Source organism: Erinaceus europaeus, chromosome 18 (assembly GCF_950295315.1).
Source record: "Erinaceus europaeus chromosome 18, mEriEur2.1, whole genome shotgun sequence".
NCBI lineage: Eukaryota > Metazoa > Chordata > Mammalia > Eulipotyphla > Erinaceidae > Erinaceus > Erinaceus europaeus.
The window spans coordinates 27,648,521-27,664,031 of record NC_080179.1 but is presented as its reverse complement, the minus strand read 5'-3'; the positions used below and the strand labels follow the sequence as shown (position 1 = coordinate 27,664,031).

Sequence of the window (15,511 nt, the reverse complement as noted above, 5' to 3'; positions counted from 1 at the left end):
CAACTCAAACCAACAGAATAAGAGCTATGTGAACTGGCTACCAACCATATAAAAACCACACCTCTCTAGTTTCCAAATGAAAACAAATACCACAAACTTTGTCTCAGCCTCTAGGCAGATTCTACAGCCTGCAAAGCCTATTTTATGTAATTAAAAACACCAGGGTGTGCATCTCTCATTCTTCTCTTTCTCCCTCTCCCTCTCCCTCCTCCTCCCCCTCCCCTCCCATCCTCTCTCTCTCTCTGTGCTGTCTCTCTCTCTTTCTGTCTGTGTGTGTGCACGCACACACACACACACACACACACACACACACACACTTGCATGCATGTTTTCAGTGGAATAGTGTCTAAGAAGAAGAAGAAGCAAAGTGGTGATTGTTGAAGCCAGAGGAAGAATAAAAACAGGAAGAAGGATATAAACAGGCATGGATATAGATTATTTTCTCATTCTATTTGAGGCACTTTACACAGTATTTAGTACATTATAGATGCTTGACTACTGAATGAACAGAAAAGTGTATATGTTGTAACTGTATGTGTGTTTTACAAAGTCTTACAAACTATTAATTCTCATAAAAGAAGTTAATTCTTATATGATGATCACAAAGTGAAGAGCATTACACTATTTAATTATATTTGTTTTTCTTATTTATTTAAGAACCTTTTCAAATTACACAGGTGACACAGCACCTGCAATTGATACTTCTGTGTTCTTCATAAGTAGTTTTTAAGCACTCTACTGAGGGTTGGTAGATAGTTTTACAGTACAATTGTTTACACATGGGTACAATTTCTCATCTCCCTGTAATGGTGTATGAAAAACATTCTCACCCCCTTCTCCCTGCCCGCAGTTTAGGTCCTAAGATTTTCTCTTTAGCTAGTCCAAGGAAACTGCTGGAGGAGCCAGACATTCTACTTACTCCTTCAAAGCAAAGATGCCTCACTTATCCCTTTCCCTTATGTACTTAGCCATCCTTTCCAGTGACTGTCAAATTCTTACAGGGTGCTATCTGTAAATTCTCAACTTCATCAATTTATACTTAACACTGAATCCTTAAATTCTACTTTCATTTTCCCCTAAAACTTTTCCCACTATTTAATTTCATATCTTACAATCCTCCAATCACAAGAAACATCCCAGGTGATCATATATCTTTCACATCTTGTGAGTAGATAAAATGTGCATCCTTCTCTCTCCAGCTTCTCTGACTAGTGATCCCCTCTGTATATTACTTTATCTCTAAATTCACCTTTCCTGAAAACTAATTCTTTGTTCTTCAACATTTGTCACATTCTTGTTAATGTACATTGAAAGTACTCTTCCCGTACATATTTTAATGTATATAGATATAAAATTTGTTGTTTGACTAGAATACATTTGAGAATGAAAGAGATTATTAGTAATGTGCCAAGAAAATAGGTACAAACTGTTATACTCCCAAGTAAACTAGGATGGATGGTTCCTATAGTAATAGCCTTTACCATATTATATTGTGATGTACTTGATCACATATCTGTTATATGTCTACAAGTTCCTCAAGGACAGAGACCTTTTCCCACCCAGAATATTGCTTAGCAAGCAGATCTTGTATTCTTAGTTTAAAAAAAATCTTGAGTGAAGAAACCAAATGTAGACTCCCCCAAAAGAAATACTACAAAAAGGAAAATACAGTCAATGATGGCAGTAGTCCCATCTACTAGAAATGATAGGAACAAAACAACAGGAAAATAAAGTATTTATTTATCTACTTATTTATTTATTATACCAGAGCACTGATCAGCTCTGTCTTATGGTAGTATGGGGGATTGAACTTGGGAACCTTAGAGAAGCCTCAGGCATGAGTCTCTTTGCATAACTATTATGTTATTTCCCTTACCCCTATGATCTCATATTTCAATAATGCCACTATGAAAGCTAGGGAGGTGTATCTAAGCCTGAGGATATTTCATGATTACACACTAAAATAAACTACAAAATATGTAAATGGATTATAACTTATCTCTCATTTTCCACCTTGATTTTTATTTATTTATTATTTTATTTATAAAAAAGAAACACTGACAAAAACATAGGATAAGAGGGGTACAACACACAACTCTCACCACCAGAACTCTGTATCCCATCCATTCCCTTGATACTTTCCTATTCTTTAACCCTCTGGGAGTATGGACACAAGGTCATTGTGGGATGCAGAAGGTGGAAGGTCTGGCTTCTGTAATTGCTTCCCTGCTGAACATGGGCATTGACAGGTCGATCCACACTCCCAGCCTGGCTCTCTCTTTCCCTAGTGGGGTGAGGTTCTGGGGAAGCAGAGCTCCAGGACTCATTAGTTGGGTTGTCTGCCCAGGGAAGAGTGTTTGGTCTCATGCTAGCATCTGGAACCTGGTGGCTGAAAAGAGAGTTAACATATAAAGCCAAACAAATTGTTGACTAATCATGAACCTAAAGGCTGTAATAGTGCAAATGAAGAGTTGGGGGGGGGGGTTATCTGTTTTATAGATAGCTAGTAGGCATATTTTAGTTATAGTCCAAAGGGCCTGTGGCTATACTAGGTTTGTTTGTTTTGTTTTTTTCACTGAGCCTGAAATCTGATATGCAGGTGGATCTGGATCCAAGTTATTATCTGGGGAGATGAGATGATGTCATGGCTGCAAAAAGGACCAGAAAGCTGGATCAGGGTAAAGAGTAGGTGTATAAATATTGTTGACTGTAAACTCCATCGATTTGATCTTATCTGGGGCACATATTCAGCTTAAGAGCCTATGTGACCTCTGCATCCATGTAGATCTGAGTTTACATTCTGTGGTCATGAGTAGGAATATTCCATGCTGCCCCAATATCAGGACCCATCTTCCTCAGTTGTAGCATAGAGTATGTTGTCCAGCCTCTCTTCAGAGGATGGAACATTCTCTACCACTATTGATCCAAGTTGAGGGCAAGGTCCTACGGGGACCCACAAAGGGGTCTATTATGTTGTTCCTGATAGAGATGGCCGGTAACAATGGAGACAGGGATTTATTTGAGGTTTAGGCCCATCATGTCTGGGAATCTCAGGACTCCACAAATAGGGCCTAATTGATGGGGTGGCATGATAGTGACTAAAGAGTCATCGTTAAAGTATGCTTCTATTGAGCTTACATTTCCCCCAGTCCTGGAACCTCTAAGGTGGAGCTCACTTTCCTGCATGCTTCTCTCAATTCATACCAAATGATATTACTCCCAACCTAATCAACGCAACAAGTACCACCTCAGCATGCTTCACTTCAGACTGTGTCCAGAAATGTCAGGCATGGAATGTCAACCCTTCAGCCTCATTACTCAGGTGAGACCTTTCCTTTCATAGGATTCTCTAATTCCATTCCAGGAGGTTAACTTCCTAACAAATCCCCAAAATCTAGATATATACCAGGTCCCGTAAGATAGAGCATATGTTCACATGTATCCATAAATTAGGGCAAAATATATACCTGAAAGCAAAAATACAAAATAGTCTGCAGTGAGTCAATATAAAGTCCACCTTGTTTTTTTTTAACTGAAAATCTCTTATTCATCATTTAATACCCAGATTTAATGCAATGTCACTTTCTCAATAATCTATAGTTGAAATTATAGGTATATTAATAGGTGGCTAATTGTCTCTTCTTTTGTACTCTCAGAACACTTTGTTGAGATTCAACAATTTATCAACTACTGTATCTACAATGTGCCAAAGTACATGATAGACTTTTCACAAATGAAATGTCATTCCAGCCATCTTAAAACCCCTGTGAAATAATGTCATCATTCTAATTTTAGAGAAAAAGAATTTAAAATAGCGGGTCAAGAGAATTTTCCAAGATTTTAGGTGGAACATAGAACATTTATCAATGTTAGAATACCTGCTTAAACCCTGTTTCCACTGACACAGCATTAAATATGTCTGTTGTCTTCACAAACTATCTAGGTTCTATGAGCTTGTGCACTGTCCCCCTAAGGCTTCCAGCACAATACTGGGCACACTGAAGATATCACCAATGGCTGAGAGAACTGAGGATTGCATATACACAGAATCTAGTTGACCTCTGACATCGAAAAAAAATTAGCAATATTTTTGTCTAAGTTTATTCAATAAAAAAGATGCCTTAATTGTCAGTAACAATGCTTAAGTATTCTCTGCCTGTTTTAGTGCTTGAGTTTGAATTCACTCAAGAGAGAATCTGAAAAGATTCAGGATATATTTAAACATCTTAAATTGGGAGACTAAAATATAAAGTCATTTATGATCTCATTGGTTTATTTAATATCCAACTTTCATGTTTCAGTATTTCTTCCTATTGTGTCCTTTTGCTTTACGCTATGAGATGAGATATTAAGTAATGAGCTAGATTTCACAAACCATAGAGTAAAACTAGACACACTGCTTTACATTCCCATTTTCCTAAGTACTCTCATCCATTCTTTATTGAGATGCTGTTTATAGAAAATCAATTCCATCTCTGTTTATACTTATATCTAGAAAATATTAGGATCCCTAGTAATGAGTTGCCCAGTAACTACCAGCCACTGGGAAACCCACCCCCACCCCCCAAATCAGAATCAGACCATCATGGATTCAGAGGGAAGTGAGAATGTCTGGATTTTAGAAGAGAAAAAAGATGTTAAGTATTAAAAGAGAGAAGAAGGAAGATATGCTATTGTCCTTCTAAAATATAAAATCACAAATACTGTCTTTGAGCTCGCCATCTTACACCTTCTGCTCTCTAAATTTTTCACATCTAGCTTGTCAGAGAATGGGGCATGGAGAAAGTGTTTAGAGGACAGCACCAGAACAGAGATCTTTCACATCTCACAGAGCTGGATTTGGTGAATGTTCTACCACACACTAGTAGTGAGACCCTGGGCAAGTTCCTTTATTTTTGATTTTCCCATCCAGGTATTAAATGAAAACGACAAACATTTCTTCATGTTACAGAGTAGAGGCAAATATTGAGGAAAAAAAAAAAGCATTGGCACAGCATTTAAATTGTGTTGAGCAACTCATATATAGGATGTATGAAATAGAAATAGAAGCAGTATTATGGAATTTTTTTTTATTTTTTAACCAGAGTACTGTTCAGCTCTGGCTTATGGTGGTGCGGGGGATTGAACCTGGGACTTTGGAGCCTCACATGAGAGTCTGTTTGCATAACCATTCTACCCTCCACCCCTAATATTTATCCTTATTTCTTCCTCACAAATTTCCCAAGGCTATCATTACTTCCATTTCCCTACCTCTTTTTTCAAGAAAAGATAAATTGACAGGTAAGAAAGTATGCCATACTCACTCATTGTGTGAAGGACTGTAGGACGCTCACAAGAGCATATGCTTTGGAATGAGAAGACATACTTTTAAATACTATCTCACTACTAGCTGTGAAGCTATCAGCAGCTTATTTATCCTCCTGGAGGCTCATCTTCCAATTCTATAAAAATTAATTTGCTCATTCCCCTAATACATAGGAGTTTGAGTTGAGATTCATGCTATTCTTGCTTTCTTTTCATCTTCTCTGGGTGGTTCTTTAACAGCCCATCTCTAAATGTTTTCAATAAATTGTCAAGAGAGAATGAAATTGCAAGATGATAGAAAACTAGAGAAGTGATAGAAAGTACATCCTTCATAAACAGTCTGTCTGCATCTATACTGCCCTAGTCCCATTTGCCAAATACCCCATTTCTGATGAAAAGATACAGATGTTTGTTACACACACACACACACACACACACACACACACACACACACACACACACAGAGAGAGAGAGAGAGAGAGAGAGAGAGATAATGTTAATAAGAGTCTCTCTTGTTACCTGTGCTACCAATTAAAAGGTCTCAATACCTTCTTACTAACTGCTCATTTAAAATGCCAAAAACGCATTATTTATGATAGATGGGAAGGTTGTTTACTACCATAATTCAGGTAAGCAAAGAAAATCTATGAAGACAGGTGAAAGAGTTTACTTGGTCAATGTCCTGCTTTGCCATGTGTGAGACCCAGGTTCCAGCTGGCACCCACAACACTGAAGGAAGTGTCAATGCAGATGGTGTGACTGTCTCTCCCTCTCCCTCCTTCCCTCCCTCAAGATCCCTGTCTGTCTCTATCCTAAAAACAAAAAACAAACAAAAAGACAATTGTGAAGACTGGACATGAACCATAACCATAATCACAATGAAAACTATTATTTTTTCATCTTGACTAATAATCAATTACAAAGGGAACTACTGGAATATGCTAAATTTTCACACCAGAGACTACAGGTATCAAATAGTCAAAATAATAGATATTTTAATTTTCTGTAGGCATAAAAGATGCTTTTTTTTTTTCCTAGGAGACATGACGATAAAGTTTTCTTGGTTTGTCAAAGAGGTAACTAAATACACTTAAAGGAAATTGGGATCATTTTTGTCTCTATAGCCCAGGCAATCTGATGTTGACAAAGTAATGGAGCATTTCGCTAGAGCCCAAGGGAGAGGAAGGCACTCCAGAGGTCAGGCAGTCCATCCCTTCTTCTAGAAAGGAATGTACCTAAGCTTGCCACAAAGAACTCTTTAGGAATACATGAGTTAAAATCCCCTCTACATAGAATTTAAAAATTGTGGTTTAAGGTGAAATTTACAAAATAAAGGTTCTTTATCTACAAATCTTAACAAAATATAAATTAAGAATGAAGGTGAAAAAAAAGTTAGGTGTCAGGACAAAAGAGCAGATGGAAAGAAATGATTTTTGTCAGATGTTTTCAGTTTTATAAGATTGAAATGAAAAGTGCAATACAATCATAACTTTAAAAACCATAAAACCAATGGATAAAAAAAATTTTTAAAAGAACCATAAAACCATAGTTATTTTATACTGACTTTACTGAGAAGATGGTATATCAAGCACATTTAGAACATCATGGCTATCGAATGCTTATAATTTAGACATCAAAAACTGTCAAGAAAATAAAGTATAATTTTATATAAGTTCCCTTACAAACTAACTGCATCTCAGTGCATTAGAGTTATTACATGCCCACATGAAGGTAATACTTTACATTGTTTTACATACCTTTTGCATTTATAATATCTCTGGGAAAATAAAGCAAAAAAATCACTACTGCTTTCTAATGTATGTCTTCTCAGAGGAAAGAAAAAGTTTCAAAAGTGCTATATACAAAAAAATTAAACCCAATTAAAGTTTTTAATAGCAGTTTAAGAAATAAACCTTAGTAGAACCTTAGGGGATATATCTTTGATATAGAGTAGCCATTGCTAATTGTGCTTATTGTTACTTTTTAGTAAATCAGATACCTTTTGTATACTATAGCTATCCGACATTCAGAAGACTACATATAAAAAAACTTTTATCAAATAATTTGTAATCATTTGTAATATAACCATTCTCTACTTTTTTTTTGGTTTCTACACTTTGTTTACTGACCTTCCAAGTTTACATATTCTTAGGAATATGTTATTTCAGGTATTACCTTTCCACTGTATGAAATTGAAAGAAGAAAAATGTAACAGAAAGAGAAAGAGTAGGGGGAGTCAGTTTGATGTGGGTAATATGCATTTATAAACAGTCCTAGAGTATATGAATGGATTCTAAAATATAGGGAAGTCATCACTCCTTACATCCTCATTTTGTAAGAGGTATGGAATTAGCAAGCTGTTGATGTCATTATTTGTAAAGTTTGGAGAACCATTTTTGTTCAGATTGAATTGAGGAAATGATTTTGTGAAACTGCCATCAGTGAAATCTACTTTCTCACTGAGAAAAAAGAAGGTTGTTTAAATCATTTGGAATTCTGTTAAAGGGACAGGTTTGGAAGCTGTGAATAATGAAGTCTTTGAGCAGTTTCACGAGGAGAGAAAGGAAGAAGGGGGACACCAGGGCAGAACTCTGAAATACAATTTCACAGGATAACAAGGAGCAGAGTTTGTGGAAGAGTGGCACAGTGAGAACTCAGCAAAGTCTGGAAGCTCTAGTTTCAGAGCACATCAGCCTACATGAGAGAAGATGAAATCCAAAATTCAGAGACTGGGTTTCCCCAGTGTCATAAATAGGCTATATTGTGGGAGTGGTGAAAAGCAGATTTACAGGGAATAAAGAAAGGGAAGTGTTCAGTCAAGGTTACAGGCAATAGAGGCAATGGGAAGAGGGAATGGAAGAGCAAAGTATGTGAGAAAATGTTCCATTTCAGGATAAGATAGGCTTCTGAATCTCAGATCACATTTTGTGAAAGAGCAGTGTCTAAAACCACTCATGACTTACCACTGAGACTCTCTTCCCAGTGAAATACGGCCCAAAACAACACTGTCATGTTCATAATTAACATAGGGCACTCACACAGTCCACATTGTTCATCACGGTGTGCAGGAGACTTGCGTATGTCTGTATGCATGCATGCATGCACATATGTATGTGTATATGGAGTAAAACATTCATATTTGTGAAATGCTGACTGGACACGCAGGTCCTCACTGAGTGCTTTATTTGACATTTTCTCAGTTAGTTACTAGGGAAAGGTATACATGGGTATATCTGCTTACATACACATGCATGTTTACGTATCAGTGTATTTGAGCATTTGTTTGCATTTTCTATCTCCCCAAGAAGCTGCAAACTTTGTGTGAGATGTTTAAACTTTTTATATTTAATCAGGATTTCACATCCTCATTCTACCACTTCATTGTGTCCTGCCAAGCAAGTCCCCTTGTTCAGTTTCATCTTGTATAAAGGATGTAAACACATAAATTATAAGTAGCTACCTTAAAATAAGGTGCCATTACTGTCATAGTTAAGGTATTTCTACACAATATAGTTACTCCCTAAATATGTGATGATAGTAGGCACAATCTAGTCGAGGGCACACATTCATTGTGAGTAGTTTCCAAAGACGAATGTCCAGTCCATCTGGATGACAATATTGTGAAAATATAATAACAAACAAAAACCAGGAGCTCCTGCATTTTATTTGTAGGAACAGAAATAAAACAACTAAAAGAGAACACTTCATATGGTAGGATTTTTAGCCTAAAGAGCTCGCAGCAGAGAAAGTAGTAGCATGTTATCTGTGCCATTAAGGAAGATAACTCAAAATAAGGATACTTCCTTCATTAATGTTCCTCAGTTCCCATCAGAATGTCTAAACACTGAATATCTACTTGCCTTAAATTGCATTACCAGTGCCTATATTTTATTCATGTTTTGAATAAACTTAGCCCAGTAGATTTTTTTCTTTTAAAGATACATTTAATTGCTTATTAATAGAGAGAGGGTCCACAGCATTATTCTAGCATATCTGATGCCAAAGGTGGATCTAAGAACCTCATACAGGGATGCCCAGCACTCTGACTGCTGTGCCACCTCCAGTCTGGGCTTGTATTTCCTTGTGATATCTTTACAATGACAATGTGAGATCCTTACAACTCAGAATGTGATCAAAGCATAGCAACTTCAGATGCACACACTGTTAGTGAACAAGGCCATAAAAAATTTTAATTGTTGAAGCTAGATCATTCAAAACTGCAACCTCACTTCCAAACCCTGTGGTATGTACCGACAGTGCCAGGACTTCAAGTAATACCCATCAGCATTTCAAAGAAATAGAACAATTTCCATCCTAGAGTTATGAGTATTTAACATTACATATCTAACAAGCTGGTCAAAATGAAGCCTTCAAATACCCATTATTGACTATCAGCAAAGGCACATCTACTGTGAAGCTTAATAAAGCTGAAGTGTCAGGGGTCCTCAGTAGCAGTGGCCTATTCCAATATATGTATCTAGTTTTGTATTACAGGTTTGCACAGTAGTTTTAAAACAGTATCTCTGAGTCATTATGGATGACTCAGGCCCCACTGAATAGGGATATGCCCCTGTGAGCTGCTGATCACAGATCATTCTACTCAGACACTCTCTTCAGACTTAGCTTCATGTACAAAAGGAGAACATCTGTAAGAGAGGCTAATGTCCAAAGATTCTTATAACCATTATCAGGGTCGACCATATCGCCACCATTTATAACACTGTGAGTCGGCCTATTGTCTTCTACTTCTACCCCCTCACATGTGATGTGGTATCATTCCAGATGGTTTAGTTCTCAAGAATGTTTATACCTCCAAGAGAAAAAAAAAGAAAGAAAAGAAAAAGCAAAAGGGCCTCATAATGCGCTTATCAGAAACAAAGGATTATAAACATCATATTATTAAAAAGAAAAAAAGGAAGTCATTTAAATAATGAACTCTAATTTGACTATTTAGCAATTTACTAGTTAGCAATTTGCCATTTTTATTACATTTTAAATCAATCCATCTAACATAGAAATTCTCTCAACTTGCATAGTACTATTTCATTGCTCTAAACCTATATCTCACAACAAGACAATATATTTCTATAATAAAATGGTAATAAAAAGACTACCAATTATCACAGTATTTTCTCAAAATAGGTAGACTTTCTTTCATGCCTTAATTTTATGTTTTCCTTTGCCCCATACTAAAAGCTCGACATAATTATCCCTGCACAGGTTGAGCAAGGTCTCCACAAAATCTGCTCAGGGTGATTATTTAGCTTTTTATTTTTTTTTTCATGTGCAAAATTTAGCTGAGACTGTTACAAGCGGTTTATCAAAATAAATGCTTGATTGGCTTTAGCAGTTCTTCGTAATTGAAAAAATAAAAAAAAAAGAGTTTTCTAATAAATGAAGGGAGAGAGAGGTTAAATACTTTAATTACTAACTTGCAAAAAGATTTCCATTTGAATATGGAAACAATGTAAAGGGGTCCCTAGTTTTTATGGGACTGGAATCACTCCAGAGGATTTAATGACACTGCTAGGAAACTGAAATGTTACAACTGAATAATGTGACTCCTAAGCATACTTCCTCAAAATTTACTAGTGCTGGAGAATATTTAAGATAGGCTATTTTAGAAAGGAAACTTGATCATGCAAATATATAAAAGTTAAGGAAGTAGTGATTTTTATTTACTTTTTTTTTTTTTGCATTTTCTGTCTTAAAGTGAGAACCCATCATTTTTGAGTCTATATACACGTGAAAGAAGAGGGTTAGAGAAGGATTTTCCCACCAAGGATTGCTAGATATTAACTGAAGAGCTCAGGTAAATATGCCTTCCCTTTTAAAGTACACTTGACATTTCTGATCTTTGAACTCTGATTTTCTCTATTTGTGTGGTTCCTTCATAAGGTCTGAAGAAGTAAAGGTCTTCATGAGCTCAAATGACCCCATAGCTTCCTGACCCCAGGAATATATTGACTTTCCCACTATATTGTGGAAAAGTCACATTAACTAGATTTCAAAGATTCATGTAACATATTGTATCCCCAAAATGGATATTTCATAAAAAAGGAACTTCCTTCCTTCTAAATATCTGTTAATTCCACCTAATCAGACCTATTATCAGTGCTAATCCCAACACATAGATTACCAGCATTACAAAGCAGCCATTACTAATTAGCCCTCCTTCCTAATACTGCTAGCCCAGGGAAGCCTACCCACCCTACTATTTTAAAAGAGAATCTACTCTGAATTGCTGTTTTGTTTGGAGAGGAAGAAAAAAAAATCTGTGTTCCTTTCCTGCTGGCAGTTTTCCTAAATTAGATTAACTTTTAATTTAAATTAAAAAATTGAAAAGCTTTACACAAAGAGACAGTAATTGCCCATTTGAAACATCCAAAAAAAGGTGATTGAAGGGTACAGTAATATGCTTACATGAATAATAAATAATACTTAGCATTTAGAAAGAGCTCTCCCCTCATCAAATCGCTTTCTTTATAAGCTTCCACTAGTTCACACATTATCCTAGCAAGAAACAGAAAATTGAATAAGAAATGTTTACCTTCTTTAAATTTGGGTAAACTGAGGTAAAAAAAAAAAAAGGTGATTCTGTTGTATTTTTGACATATGGGGTTCAGAATGTGGGTTGTGTTGGCAAGCATTTGTAGGATGTGGATTTGTTAAGTTAAATCTAAAATTAACTCCTGCTACAGGCACTCTGTGGGCTTTAATGATACCACATAGAGAAGCACTAATTCACATCTATACCAGTGGCAATGAGGATGTCTTTTCATCTTAGTGTTTAAATCTATAAAATGGGAATAACCTGGGGTCAGGCGGTGGCGCAGTGGGTTAAGCGCATGTGGCGCAAAGCGCAGGGACCGGCGTAAGGATCCCGGTTCGAGCCCCCGGCTCCCCACCTGCAGGGGAGTCGCTTCACAGGCGGTGAAGCAGGTCTGCAGGTGTCTGTCTTTCCCCTTCTCTGTGTTCCCCTCCTCTCTCCATTTCTCTCTGTCCTATCCAACAACGAATTGTGTCAACAAGGGCAATAATAATAACCACAACGAAGCTACAACGAGGGCAACAAAAGGGGGGAAAAAATGGCCTCCAGGAGCGGTGGATTCATGGTGCAGGCACTGAGCCCAGCAATAACCCTGGAGGAGGAAAAAAAAATGGGAATAACCATACATAAACAATGGACATGCGCTTATCCATTAACACACACACACACACACACACACACACACACACACACACACCTTAGTAAACACTCAACAAATGATCATTACTATTCCCCTTTAGGTGTAAAAAAGACAATTCTTTTTTTAAATATTTATTTATTTCCTTTTTGTTGACCTTGTTTTTATTGTTGTTGTATTTATTACTGTTGTTGATGTCGTCACTGTTGGATAGGACAGAGAGAAATGGAGAGAGAAGGGGAAGACAGAGAGGGGGAGAGAAAGATAGTCACCTGCAGACTTGCTTCACTCCCCTGTAGGTGGGCAGCCAGGGGCTGGAACCCGGATCCTTACACTGTCCTTGTGCTTTGTGCCACCTGCGCTTAACCCTCTGAGCTACCGCCCGACTCCCAGTAAGACAACTCTTAACAGTAAGCTAATGAAATATTTGAAGTACTCGGACAGGAAATGAAGCCATAGGCCCAACTAAGTTCTAAAATAGAATTAAATATCCCAAAGTCTTCAGCAAAATATTAATAGCACAACTTCCAAGGAAATGCTTAATAGTTTACACTATATGCAGTTAATGTACTCCCGGAGAGTACACATTCATAGCAAATTACTGGATTCCACCATTTTTAACTTTTTTTAATGCCTTTTGATTCACGACATTGATCTTAGTTTTAGCATCCACTGATGGGGAAAATGACTATATGAAAGAACTATAATAAACTTTGTGATACTTCTAAATGGATGAGTAAGTTTTGACTCCAATCACAAGATAGACCAGATGTACAGTCTGCAGAATATATGTGTGACAAAATATGTTTGGTACAATTGTGACCTGAAAATAACCTTTGCAATAAGTCTAAGACTTCTCAGAGTTCTGCAGCTCACAGTGTACTCTCTCTTACATAGTTGACATCCACTACAAAATCTGAATGACACAATTAGTTTCCACACTTTTTTAATTTTTTTCAAATGTAGCTTCATAGAATGAAACTTAGGTCCTTATAAAACTTTGGAGCAGAGAAAAAAAGTAGAAGTCTTCCAGTAAAAGTCATCCATTTGAAGATAACAAGCACTAAAATCAGACAAGTTGTATTTTCCTTCTATAAATACCTTCATCGATAAAATTCATCTTGGTTCTTATAAATTTAATTACAACCCTCTGTATGTATTCTCTGTCTCTCTTTCTCTCTCTCTCTCTCTCTCTCTTTCTCTCTCTCTCACACACACACACACTATACACCACTTCTTAAAAATAAATACATGAAAAAAAAAGCACTGGTATTTTTCTTTCTTTTTTTTTTTCCTGGTTCCAATTCTAACAGACACGATGTAAGATTGTTCCCTACAATTGTCAAGCAGCACTCAAAATGTTTTATTATAATGGTTTTCTTTTTCTCTTCTTTATCTCTTCAAACTTTTTTTCCATTAACAGTGACAAGATAGGGACACGGTGTATATGCATGTTTGGTTTTTAACATAACAATTTTAACATAAAATGCAGTTAAGATATGCCAACCACTACAGAGAAATGAAAACTTTTAATCTATATTCATCACACTTAGAAATGTGTACACTTATAAGCTGCTGGAATTTTAAACATATGTTTATTTCTTTTCATCTGGAGAATTTATGTGATTGCAAGAAAACCTTGTTGAAATCTTATTTTGGTCTTCATGGAAAATAATCTCAACATCTCAGAAAGCCTGAAGCATCCTGAATTACATTTGCAGTTTCCTCTGGGGCTCTGTGAAGGTCTATTAGTATTGCATATTACACATAAGTTACATTTAATGCTCCTCTAAGGCTTGTTAAATGTTACACAAACTTTACACTTCATGACACTAATGTTTAACTGATCTACCAGTAAATTTGAACCCACAATTCATGAAGTTTTCCATATTGGTGATTTTCACCAATTATTATTTCTAAATGAGTTCTTTTTGTTAAAGAACTAGATTTTGATTAATCATAGTTAATGATAATACAATGAAAGGAAAATCCTTGAACCTTTACCCCAGATATTCAGCAAGATAAAATCAAGGATGTAAAGGTGCTGGCATAATAGTCTTATTTAAAATTGTGTTATCATTAATGAACACAAACAATCCATTCAAAATGTATATGATATAACACTGTTTATTTACTGAGAAACTGATGTGCCATCTAGTAAAAGCATCCTAAATATGATTTTACAGGTGATTCAGAAAACATTTGTATTTATTTGAGCTTTAGGCTATGATGACATCTCCTTTTCATAAGATGAGCCTCAAGTATACCTAAACATAAAATTCACTATTCTACTCTCTGTGTTTCAATTTAAACAAATTTTATTTATGCTCTATGCTTTTTCTGTGATTGAATTCTCTCCTAAGCTACATGCAACATGAAGATTTTGAGGAAGAGCAACACTGAAATACAGTTCATTTACATCACAGATGAAATCATTACAGAATGAAACTAAGAAAAATGTACTTTCAAACTGCCATTTTTTTCTGGACTATTATGTTGGAAAAGATGTAATTTCATTTAAAGCTAAGTAGCACAGATGCCCAAAGGTATAAACAAACTGGTGAAACTCTTCATGTTCTTCTTTTTTTTTAAATTTTAACATGTTTTATTTAGTTTGTTATTATTTACTTCAGATACAGATAGAAATGGAGAGGGAAGAGGGAGGTAAAAAGGAAAAGAAATACCTCCAAGACTGCTCACCATTTATGAAGTTTTCTTCTCTAGGAAGGAACCGAGGACTTGAGCCTGGATCCATAGCACTGTAATGTGTATACTTAAAACAGGTCAGCCCCAAAACTTCATATTTTTGAATGACACAGCATTAGTAGTATTATCTGTACATTCATGTAATGTTAACATTTTTCCAATTTTCATTGTCTAAAATAAATTATATAATAATTACACATAAATTTTTAGTTTCTGGAGCTGGATGGTGGCACATATGATTGAGTGCACATGTCACAATGGGCAAGGACCCAGGTTCAAGGCCCCAGTCTTGAACCACTTGTAGGGAGAAAGCT

General features: G+C 36.1%; 1 protein-coding gene across 3 annotated transcripts in view; it reads right to left on the bottom strand.

Annotated features, from left to right (window-relative positions):
- The window catches only part of FIGN (fidgetin, microtubule severing factor), a 146,053-nt gene that overhangs the window by 97,812 nt on the left and 32,730 nt on the right, over positions 1-15,511 (bottom strand). The window lies entirely within an intron of this gene.